Source organism: Desmodus rotundus, chromosome 1, assembly GCF_022682495.2.
Source record: "Desmodus rotundus isolate HL8 chromosome 1, HLdesRot8A.1, whole genome shotgun sequence".
Classification (NCBI taxonomy): Eukaryota; Metazoa; Chordata; class Mammalia; order Chiroptera; family Phyllostomidae; genus Desmodus; species Desmodus rotundus.
The window spans coordinates 199,060,275-199,072,775 of NC_071387.1; the positions used below are offsets into that span (position 1 = coordinate 199,060,275).

The following is a 12,501-nucleotide window of genomic DNA, read 5'->3' on the forward strand; positions in this document are numbered from 1 at the left end:
CCCATGTTCCAGCTGTTTTACATTCAAGAAAACACATTAAATTGCTTGTGTGTGAAGAATTCAACTTCAACGAAGTCACTGGGAAAAACTTTGAAGAGCATTTATTGGCCGAGCCTGGCAAAACCATCCTCCCACTCTTCTGTCAGATCCCTCCAACCAAAAATCTTCTAAAGCAACGCTTTAGCTTGACCACCGACATCTCCCTATAAACTAATGGGATGCTTGGCATGGGAGGTTGTTTATTTAGGTGTGTGAGGGTTCTGGCTGTTAACTTGGGGAGAAAAGTTATTTCTCCACCTCCCTTCAGAGACCATCCGAGTACTTGTTGGATGGAATAAACACTCACCACACACAAAAGAGGGGCCGGCCCAGAATTCTGCAAAACTGAGCAGGTGAGCTGTCTCTGCCACTTCCTCCCACCTCTGCTGGCTGTGCGCCCCATCCCCTCCCCTCAGCTTTCCCATCACTAAATCTAGGTATCTTCCTCCCACCTCTGCTGGCTGTGTGCCCCATCCCCTCCCCTCAGCTTTCCCATCACTAAATCCAGGTATTTATGCTGGGTTCTTTTTTGCCGGGATTTTGTTTCTAATTGTCAACTAACACCCTTTCTTTCTCTCTTTCCTCTACCCAGCTATCCTTTCAAGCAGGTGTTCCCAGGAATAATAAACTGATAAGTATTCCCAGGGACATTTACATTTTAATTGGCACTTAAGAGTGTTGAAAGGTCGTCAGAAAGTAAAGAAACCCAAGGGACGGAACTTGAAGTTCCGTGATGGGTCTGAGAGAGGTCTGAGAGAGGCTGACACCAGTGAACCCCTGAAAGTGACCTGCTTCCCCTACATGCAAGGCTGATCTGAGAGGAGACAATTACTTCCTTAGAGAATAGTAAGAGAGGAAATTATATATATTTTTTAATATATAAAAAAGTGTATCTTTACATAAAATCTACCCATGCTATATATATTAAACACATATATGTATACATATCTACACATATTTATATGCATCCACATACATGTAGTTATGCACACATACATAGTATATAGAATACAGGGTGTGTATTACATATGTTATAGATAACGGATAGCACGTATAATATACACATGTGTAGTGGTATGTGCTATATGTATACGATATACATACACATGGTAGATAAAGTGTATATATAAATTTCATGTACACCCAGTCCCGGTAAGATTTTTAACAATATTTAAGGAATTTTCTCTGTAGATCATACAACATACAAATGTTCCCATAATCGCATCTTGGCCAGCTGCAGAGTGATGCTGCCTAATGAATTAAGGGTGTTTTCTGCACTAACAGCTCATTTCCAATAAGAATTTCCCAGAGTAGCGTAGTTAGGCAGCCAGGTGATTTCCAGAGAACGGGTTCTTAAATTCCCACGAATACAGTTCATAAGGCTGAGTTGCCAAAAACAGCAAGACTCCATGCCTCCCACCCTTTTCTTTACCCTGCAGAGTGCAGGCTACCCCACAAGGCACAGACCCAGACCAAACGCCCCAGGGATAATCCCAACATGGACATCTTCAGATGGTCTAAATCAAGTGAAGTCACTGCCTGGCTGTGGGAAGACACGGGATGTGTGAGCGTTGGAAGGGATGACAGCAAGTAGGAAGCAGGTACAGTGAGTTGGGAGGGGTGAAGGTACAATGTGAAGAGGACCGTCTATCAGGCACTTTAGAGACCAGAAAAACAAGGGTGGAATTCAAATTCTTCATGTGCAACTATCACAAACATCACAGTCTGTGTTTTCTAAAAGCTTGAATGTGGAGCCTCTGGGCCAAAACATCTGTGGAAGTGAAAAGAAAGACCAGTGACTCTGACTTTATAGTTGCCAGCATCTCCAACCCTCCTCCCCCCTCCTCAGCAGGAGCAATGAGCAAGACATTAAAAAGGTGTGTAGGCTGTCAGGAAATCGATTTTTTTTTTTTCTTTTTTACTCTGCTGTAAAAGCTACTATGAGCTGGAACAAAAAGCAAATGCTTTCCTCATAAACAGATCTGGGTGGAACTTGTACATTGTTTTAACATGCATGGAGGGATAGCCTTGTCTCTCCAAGGGGAAAGGGAAAGCAGTTTGTCTACAACGAGTTTGTTTCCGTGCCCCCTTTCCTTCCAGAGCCCGTCGGAATCGCACTGAGGACTAGAAAACCTCGCAGTGGGAAAGGAACACACACTTACAGGACCAAAGTGCAGTGAAGAAACACGGAAGCTTGGACTGAGACCTGAGCTCTGTGGAACGGGGACAAAGCTGGGAGGGGCCAATCGGTTCAGAGTAAATGGGGCTACACTTAGTGCTGTTTTTCCATCCATCCCACAGACAGGCACAGTCACCAGGACAGAAACGGTCATTCATTACTCGACTGGGAAAAGAGAGGCAAAGCTTGGAGACACGGCCAGACTTGAGAATCAGGTGTCTTTTAATCTAGTGCCGACGGCAGATGGTAAAGTGATTACTATTAAGTAGTTACATAATTTTTTACTTAAAGTAAAAGGTCACGCCTCATTCTGTTATTCTGCCAGGAACAGAACTGTCAGAAAATGCCATTTCTCTTAGAAAAGACAAAAGGGCCAGATGTAATTATAAAGAGTTGTATAATGTAAATTCTGGATTCAAATTTTGCATTTTGCAACTCCGTATTATCCTCCAAACCCACTATAAAGCTGATAGGTTTTGAAGGACAAAAGTTTAATATAAGGGAACAGTAATTAAATCTAAGCAGCATATCCCAAAGGGGTTTTGCAAACATGAAAGTCATCATTTCCAATTCATATGGTACCATTTACAGTTAATTCAATGGTAATTTTGTTGTTGTTTTTTGGAGTCCCTGTGAGGTCAAATGGCATGGAATGAAAAGCGAGGGAGCAGTTACATTGGCTTGCTATAATTTGGTTTATTACTTTACCCTTAGAATGGAAATTGGATATAAAGAGGCTCTTACCTGGAGATTTTCTGGGCAGGCAAAATTTATGATTGCCGTACCCTTTTAGCGATGTTTTTGTGTTTTGGGGGAACCAAGCAACGTCTGGAAGAAATGTGAATTATGGGGAAAGGACCCCCAAGGGACATTTAGCGCTATGATGCGCATGGTTATTAGGACTTAGGTTTATGTCCAAAATGCAAGGGCTAACAGTTGTTCTGTTAGGGGCTCTTGCTGCTCTTCTGCATTGGATGGGTGGCACTTGATCAGGACTCCTGCTGCCTCTGTTTTATTTTTTATTTTTTTGGAAGAAGAAAAAAATTATTGACCATCATGTGTGAAGTAGTTCAACAATAGAAAGAAAAAGTACCCAGAGGGTCAAGAAACAGGTATGTTTGTTCTATCTATTCTTCAGTCAATAAGAAATAGGGAAAAGCCAAGACTATTACTGCTAATATTCTGAGAATAATGATCACTTTATTAATTTTAACTACCTGGCATAACATTATACTCCCAATACTGAACTTACTAAGGCAGGAAAACAAACTTTCTCCAACAAACCCAGGCCGTGGTAACCTCTCTTCCATCTTAACTTCTCTAATACCTGCCATTACACAATAGTCATCAAGCACATACAAAGGCCACCATCTTTATGTCACTCACCTGTACAAAGATAGCACAAGACATATCTGTGAGACCATCAACTTCAAAGTTTCCAAAAGGGAAGGAAGGGTAGAGCGTCCTCTACCCTTGGATGCCTGAAAATCTCACAGGGAAGGCTCCTGTGCCCTCCGCCCAGCACCACCCCCCACCACGAGGGTGACAAGAGCAGAGCTCAGGGTGACAATGCTTTGTCCAGTTCTTCCCTTCCTCTCCAAAACTCCTTCCCTGTGCCACTGCAGAGGGTCTCTTACACGGCCTGGAAATAGGATGAGGACGCTGTTTGGCCTGTGGGCATCTCCTTCTCAAAAGTCTCTATCTCTCTTCAGTTGGGACCTTTGCAAATTAGAAACTACAAGTTTGGCATGTGATATCTACAACACTGAAGTCACAGGAGGCTAAGGCATAACTGCCTAATGGGGTATAATTACCCACTGAACTGGGGGGATAGAAAGAGGGGTTGTCATTGAACTTCACATTTCACCATGACACAGATAGTTGTATACTCACTGTCAACTCAATGCCCCAGACATGGTAAATGCCCAAGAAAGGTCTGGGGCTCATGATTAATAAAGGCATTTCAGACATTTTATATTAAAGCAGATACTAAGAGTTGTGATTATCCATCTTTCCCAACAAGATACTACTGAACAGCAGAGATGCATGCATGGTTTCCACAGCAAGGGAGATAGTCCTTCAAAGACTTGTGTTTTATTTTAAGAATTCGTACATCCCCGTGGCTGCTTTGTAACTACCAACCGGTCAATAATATTCTAATAACTATATAGGGTGTCAGGTGGGTAGCTGACATATCGGAGGATCACTGTGTAAAGTATATGATTGTCTAACTGTTATGCTGATACCTGAAACTAATACAGAATCACATTGAATGTAAACTGTAATGAAAAACTGAAAGATAAAATAGTAATGCACATACACCCCAGCTTGACCTTGGTAATAACCAGCGATATCAATGGCTCAGAGTAGCTATTCTACCAAATACCCTAGCTGAGATTTGACTGTATTTCCAAATTGAATCTCCATCTGTATGCAAAAACCACTAGACATCCTAGGGTGTGAAAGAGGGATCCTCTCCCTCTCTCGTTACCGCTGCAAGACAAGCCATCTCTTGGTACCTTTAATATATCAAGTCCCAATGCTCTAACCCAGCGACTTTCAACTCGTGTGCTGCATGAGGCATGCTCACGAGAAATTTGAAAACATGCAATACCTGACTTTTTGGTCAGGGGCACTGACCTCTTTTCTCCCAGATTGTCAAATGTAAAAAATCACAACAGCCAACACAATAGCCATCTGGTGTGAATGAATCAAAATTATACCTATATTTTTGCCATACAGGCAAAAAACATATTTTTTGGAGTCCCGCAGAATTTTAGAAATTAGTTTGTGTGCCGAGAGATGAAGAAGTTGGAACCTGCTGCTCTAACCCTTGTTCCTATTCCCCCCAACCTGACAGAGACACCGAACTACATGCAGAATTATTTGATCTGGGCAGAAAAATATTTACCAGCCCCCAAAAGAAACAAATTAGCCTGCCCTTCAAAAAATATAAAAATGATTGAAAACAACAGTGACTTTATGCTAGGCAGAGGGAAAATATCTGTCTGAGATCAAGCTATTTCTATAGAACTTGGGTCAACTTTCTAAGTCTAAATGCAGCTCACCATTATAAAAATCCTTTTCTGCATCCATAGAAATTGACCTTCACTACTCACCTGGAGCCAATGGAAAACATGTGGTAAATGGATGAAAGAACCGACGATTTCTTGCCAGCCACATGGTAGACACTCATAAATACTTTCTGTTAAAGGACTGTTTTATTTTTAGGTATCCCTCCATGGAGTGATACATACAATAGAGGACAAAATTGTTTTCTTTTAAGTTAAAAAGGAACCAAAAACCAGGAAATTTTGGTGCTTTTATAAAGAAATTTGCATAGAAAAAAAATTGGGGAATAGAAACCTTTTGTTGATTTATACCATTTTCTGATTTAATCAGAGGCAGCATGGTCTCATGGTTAGAACATATTTTGAAACACCTAAATTTATTAGGCTTTATCACCTTGGGGATCACTATGTCCTTGAGGACCCCTTTTGTGGGCTTCTGAAAAGGAGAGCAAAAAAATTTAAATGTGTGCCAATCTTTGTCATTTTTATCTTTAATTAGATCCCAAAACATGCATAATGACTGTTTTTATAGGCAAAACACCACCAATGTTCTCACTAAATGACTCAGAATGATAGGATACATTTCTTCATTTCCTAAACTGAAGAAGTTTCTCTCACATATGCATTACTACCTTTCAGATATAAGAAGATGCTATTACATTTAATAAAATACACATGAACTAAAAAGCTTTATGTTCACTACATAGCTACTTTCCATATGGATTTTCTTAAATAAAAGATAGTAAAAATAAAAATAGTACTGTGCTGGGGGTAGAGGGATGGCATAACTTTTTGACATTTAATAATGGTCCTTGTACTCAAAAAGATCTTAGATTAGTGCCACGTGACTAGCACAACTTGGACACAGCTTCTGTGGGTGCTGTGACATCATGCACGATGTCGGCTCCCTGCTTTAATTAACAACCAGCAGGTGAATAAGACGGCCAGGAGAATTTGAAAATGCTTTAACCCAAGCAAACATCAAAAAAAATTACATTTATAAGAATGCTACCCGCTTCTCTTTTTAAGTAATTATATGAGCTGTGAGATGCTGGAGCAGACTAGTAAAGGAGACTGTGACACAATCTCTTCCACTGGCGATTTATTAGGAGAAAAAGTGAGAGACGAGGTTAGGCGGAGCCCTGGGCAGTCATGCCTGGTGATTCTGAATGTGCTAGATGGTGTTTTAAGGTCACTTACAGCCAAAGGTGAATAAAAACATAAGTCATCCCTTATGCCTAATGGCCTGCTAGTTTCATACTTAACATGGAAACTTTATTACATTACAGTGAGAAGTTCGAGTAAAGATTTTAATGAGAAACTTTTAATTTCTGAAAAAAATGACGTGTTTCACTCCAGTAGTTCCAGAGTGGAGAAAATATTGGCATGAAAATTGTAAGAACTGATTATTCAAAGCAAGCGGGGCCATCAAAGCCCTTCTGAAGAGAAGGTTCAGTTTTGGTAGGGTAAAACTTATTTGGGGGATGCAATAGCTTCACAGGGAAGAGATTGTAGTCATTAAAAAGCAGTAACAAACAAAATTAAAAACTGGATTCTCCTCCTTCACACCTTGTGTACATTAAAGCTGTTTACAAATGTTGAGACATGGGGAAAGTATTCGAGCCACAAGAAAGTACCCCAGGTTTTCCTATTTAAGTCCATGTATTTCACGAGATCAGTCATTTCTCATTTGCAAAAGCCAATGAGACAATAGCCATTCATACAGGTGCTATAGTTAATGTCACCCTTTGAACTGGCTGTCCCTCACCCTCATTGCGGTGGGGTGAGAGCCCAGCCCTCTTTGGTCGGAGACAGAAGAGATTAGTGTCCACAGGTCAGCTTTCTCTCCTAAAGCAAATGAGAACAGTCTTTTGTAGTAAGTGAGCTCAGTGAGAGGAACACATGGCTATACTGAAAACACGTAAATGGATATGAAAACGTGAAAACACGAGTCATTGCTTTCCTAGCAGCGTGTAGAGAAGAAGTTGCCCCCCCAGCCAACAAAATGTTTGACGTCTTCTACCAGCATGAAATCAAAGTAATGCTTAACAACACTGAGTTCTACTAATTTTTTCTTTTCTGAGCAATAAAATATTCAGAAAAGGTGGAAGAGATGGACAGGGGAGAGTAGCATGCTATTCCCTTGCTAAGAGATTCGTAAAAGAACATACTATGTTTCAGGCACCGCACTAAACTATCACATGTTATTTCATTTAATCCCCACTCTAGTACTATCATATAGGTACCACTACTATCCAAATTTTACAGATAAAGAAACTGAGGCTGATAGAGAACATGCTCAAGGTCCGGGCGCAAAGAAAAAGCATAGCTTTGTCTGCTTCTGAAACCTGTGCATTTCAGCATTACTCAACCCTGCTGCTAGGGGCTTGTCAGTGCTTCTTTGTCAGCAGTGTCCCTGGAGCTTAAATGTCGTTCTCAGGTCCAGTGTACTCTTGTGATTGCTTTTAAGGGCACAGAACATAAAAGGCATACCTAAACAGAATATGTCAAATGGGACAATGAGAAAACTTAAGTACATAATTAACACTCTTCTCTTCATGTCCCTTATCCCTGTATGAAGGTCAAGAAAACAAGAGTTTTTATCTTTTCTTGCCATATATTTTTTTGTTGACAGACTCTTTGAGCTATAATCCTTGTCATTATTATTCTGACTTCATCACTTAACACAGTGTCTGGCATGTTGAGTGAGTGAATATTTATCCATCTGTCTGAGCTGAAATGAAGCCCCGGCCTACAGATACTTGGAAACTTTCTGAATGACATCCACCACATATCATCATAGAGTTTCGGTGGAAAGCCAGGCAACATCAGGTCAACCTTGCACAGTATTGCTTCTTTCCTGTATTTCTCATCAAATATATAACAGGACAGGGCTAGCACCTTGAAACAGCAGGAATAATCTCTTTTTCAACTATGTAGACTCTTAAGTAAAATGGGAGAAAAGCAAAGATGAGTTGCCTCTCTAACTTTTATTGTCATGCTTCTCTGATGTGAAGTTGAGATCGAAAATCCTTAGCCACCTGGGAAGTGGATATCGAGTTTACCTTGAACTAAGGAGTGTTCTGTGGTTATGTGAAGCCTGTGATGGGGCCCTGCTGCCGTCAAGCTTCCATTAATACACACCAAGCATCAGTTTAACTTTCTGGCTGCTCACATCATAACCCAGGTTTACTTTTATTTTATTTTATTTTTTTGGCCCTAGGTAAAAAGAAGGGGAAAATCCCATAAAACATATAATTTGGGAACATTCGCATTATATAAAGACTGGAGGCCAGGATACAAGAGAGACTTGATTATATATTTTTAAAAAGCTTAAACAAGTGAGTTTATCCACATGTAAACAAAAATGTGAGCAAAGTAGCCATGCCCTCATTTCAAACTGCCGGTGCACGTGACAACGGGCAGGGGGAGGGTGGTGGGAATACTACAAGTACGTGTTTCCACCAACGTGGATAGTCTTTAGGACCCTATTCACAAGCCATTAAAGACAGTTGTTAGCACTGGGTACCAAGTGAGGCCCTAGCCAGGGCCTGGCAGTAGAATGAGTCTAACAGTTAATAAAGTACACAGTGAGAGCAGGATATGAATTTATGCCCCCTGAGAATTACTGTACTCGAAAATGACCAGTTCGGCACAGCAGGTTTGGGCCACCTCTCGGGACACAGACTAGCTTGAAGCAGCAAGGACAACATGCCACCTTCCAGGTAACTGACAGAAATGAAGTCCTTTCTTCAGAAAGCAGAAGGACCTTTAAAACCCCTGTAGTTTCAGGTTGTCACATAAAATGCATGAAGTAAACAGGCCCCAAAGAACAATAAGGATGAGAAACATGAATGAGAAAAATCATAAACTTCTTCCTGTCTTCTTTAATGTGCCCGGAGGTAAGAGGGAAGTCAACCCCACAAGTTTTTATATTTCCTTGAAGTGTATTTACTTTTGGGTGGATTCTGTCAGGTACAATCCCTAAGAATTCTTAAAATCCAGGGCTGTTCATGAAAAGGTAAAAATAACAAATGTTTCTGATGCCAATTAGGGCTGCAATTCAGAGCTACTCTTACCTGATGTCTTGGAGAGCTGAAAGCAGATGACCTGACAAGCATCACCTAACCCCTGAAGTTAGGTATTTCCCCATCAGCTGATGAGCACACACTGATTCCACCTTGAGGCCCACGCTGTGCTGGGCGCCATGGGGACTGGAGGAGCAATTGCATGCATTCTGTGTGGTCTCTGTCCTCAAATAACTTCCAGTAGTTGGAAATATACCAGTAATGAACACAAAACAATTTGGTAGCAAAGTTAGACGGTGAATAATTAAGTCCCCCCAAAAAAACGAGTGCAAAATAAGGAATGTAAAATTTCCGAGGAAGCCAATTAGGGCCTGGGTCAAGGAACTATTTTGTTAGAATAAAAACAACAAAAATCAGAGTTATACCTTATTGAGCATCTATTGGATGCTGAGCCCTATTCTGAGCACATTTGTATCCATTCACTGAACCCTCCCACCACAAGCACGGGAATACAGTTATTCCTACCCGCATACGAAGAGACTGAGATGCATAGAGGCTGTCCTGGATGGTAGTACCACTCTGTCAGTCATTTCAGTGAGTCTCTTTTGGAATCTCTTCTGTTCTCATCATCTGCTATTTGTCCATGCTTGTACCAGTATCACACTGTTAGAGTTTTTATAACTTTGTTCAAGTTTATACATCTAAAAAGCATGAAACCCAGGATTAAAAAAAAAAAGGCAGGCTATAGAATCTCCTCTATGAATAGCTTTCATATGTGGAATTTGAGAAAAGGGAGAATTTGAAAAGATAAAGGGAAAGAGAGAACACCTGATGAGCAGAGTGTGTTTCTCCCAAGGAATCCTGGGATTAATCGGCCCTGCCTCCTTTCACTTTTATAGCCATCACTTGTAACCTTGAACCAATTTCTCTCTACTCTGAACCCCTAAGGAATAGAAAAGTGTCCTAATTTTCAGAATCTTTCCTGAATATAGGTTATTGCCTTCAAATTATGAGGAACATATTGAATCTAGAATTCTATACCTGAATGTAAGCCTAGAATATATTTCCAGACATACATGTGTTTTCAAAATTTTTACTTTGTGTGTTCCTTCTCAGAAGGCTGGTGGAGGATGTAATCCAGCAAACCAAAAGGCAAATCAAGAAGAAGGATAACATGGGCATGGGAAACTGGAACACAAACATAGTGGAGGTGTTCTGTGGGGACAGTTGAGCGTGGTGGGGCTAGAGGACACCCAGGTCAGGATGGGGCCAGCAGGACCAAGGAGCCCTATCTCCAAGAAACACAGACTTCGGATCTATTATCATTTGACTACTAAGACTTCAGTGATGAACTTGGATGATAATGGTTACAAGGGTAAATTCAAAATAAGTAGGTAGAAACAAAAAAGGGCATTTATTAATTCCAGGAAAAACAAAAAGTTGTACAATGAGGCAAAAAACATACTCCTTGACTCAATAATGAATAATCTTTACATGCACAGAGTAAGCACTAAATATGCTGTCACTGAAAAAAAATAAGAGTCCTCATCTTTTTCATATTCATAGAAGGCTGCATGGAATATTTATAATTAAGAAGTAGCAATATAAACATGTTACTTAGAAATGTGAATGTAAATATTAGGAACATCTAGAAGACTGGAAAATAGTTGCCACTTAGGAAGCAGGAACCAGAGGTGAAGAAAGGCCTAGCAGGAAACTACTGATTTTAATTATAAGCCTTATAGAATTATTTCCACCTTTGTTTTTGTTAATTTTATTTTTCAATTACAATTGACATTCAATATTATTATATATGAGTTTCAGGTATACAGCATAGCGGTCAGAGAATTATTTCATCTTTAAAATGATGCATTTGATCTATAATTTCATAATCAGTTTGATAAAAGTTAATTTAGAAAATATAAAAACAAAGGCAAGATTAGCCTCCATGAAACAAAACAGAGAATTAGGCACAAATAGAGTATAAAAAGTGTGTCATCGAAATAAAAACAGTCAATAAAAGGGCTAATTAGTAGAAACAGTACAACTGTAAAGAAATTTAGAGTATTAAAAACATAAAATAAATAAATTTACCAGAATGAAGCACAGAGATTTGAAGAAAGAAAAGTCAAAGTGAACAGATATAAGGAGAGAAGGAAAAGCTCCAACATGCACCCGAAAGGAGTTTCGGAAATATAAAATCTAGTTAATGAAGGAGAGGCAGAAATATCAAAAATAGAGAATGAAGGGGAGGCAGCAGAACCACAGCATCAGGTGCGTTTTCAAATTCCAGGCTCCACACTAGATCTACTGTATGACAATCTCCGTTCTTGGAACCAAAGCATCTGCCTGGTTCTAGAGTTTTGTAAGTGATTCTAGTGAACAGTTAATAATTCTAGTGAATAATTAAGAAACACTGCTTAAAATCGTGTTGAATGATCCAGCTTTCTATAATGAAAAAGCACTGGACTAGGAGTTAAGAATCTGAGCTAGAAGTCCCACTCTTGACCACACATTGGCATATGACCTTGAACAAGGCCCTGCTAATTCTCTGGGAGCTTTAGTTTCATCATCTAAAGCGCAGGGAACAACACACCTCCTATTTCACAAGCTTAGGAGGAACAAATACATTCCTACTCGTAATGCCACCAGAGCTGTGTTAAATGCTTGCTGCACAATCTCCTTGGAAATTCACAACTCTACAAGGTACGTACTTTTATCTGCGTCATTTTATAAATGAAGAAGTAGAGGCCTGATGCTTTTAATAACTTGCATATGAAAATTACGAATACTAAGTTATCTGAGTTTCTCTCTCTAGCAATTCACTCCTGCATATGATAGTGCTCATCCAGAGGGACAAATTCAAGTATCTCACTAGTTTCCCCCATTCAAAATATTAGGGTGATCCAGGTATGAAAATGAGAACAGGAACCTCAAGTTTTCTAAGGAAAATTAAGATCATCTTTAAAAAGTCCATCTGCAAACACTGTGAATCCCTCCTTAAAAACAACTGCAAACGTGGCCCCACGTCGAGTCAACACCAATTAGTCACGGGCGTGCTGAGGAATTCGTGAGTGTGGGGTGGTCGTGTGCAAAGTGCCCTTCCAGGACTGTACTAAAAGGGGAGAAAACCCCGAACATTTATGGAAATGTTTGCTCAGTTTGGTCATAAACCAAGTCTGTT

The 12,501-nt window shown here is 40.1% G+C and overlaps 1 long non-coding RNA gene across 1 annotated transcript in view; it reads right to left on the bottom strand.

Moving 5' to 3' along the window:
• The window catches only part of LOC128779558 (uncharacterized), a 77,251-nt gene that overhangs the window by 42,056 nt on the left and 22,694 nt on the right, over positions 1-12,501 (bottom strand). The window contains exon 4 of the long non-coding RNA XR_008425585.1: positions 9,843-10,018. This is a non-coding gene — a long non-coding RNA (uncharacterized lncRNA). The remainder of the gene's footprint in view (positions 1-9,842; positions 10,019-12,501) is intronic.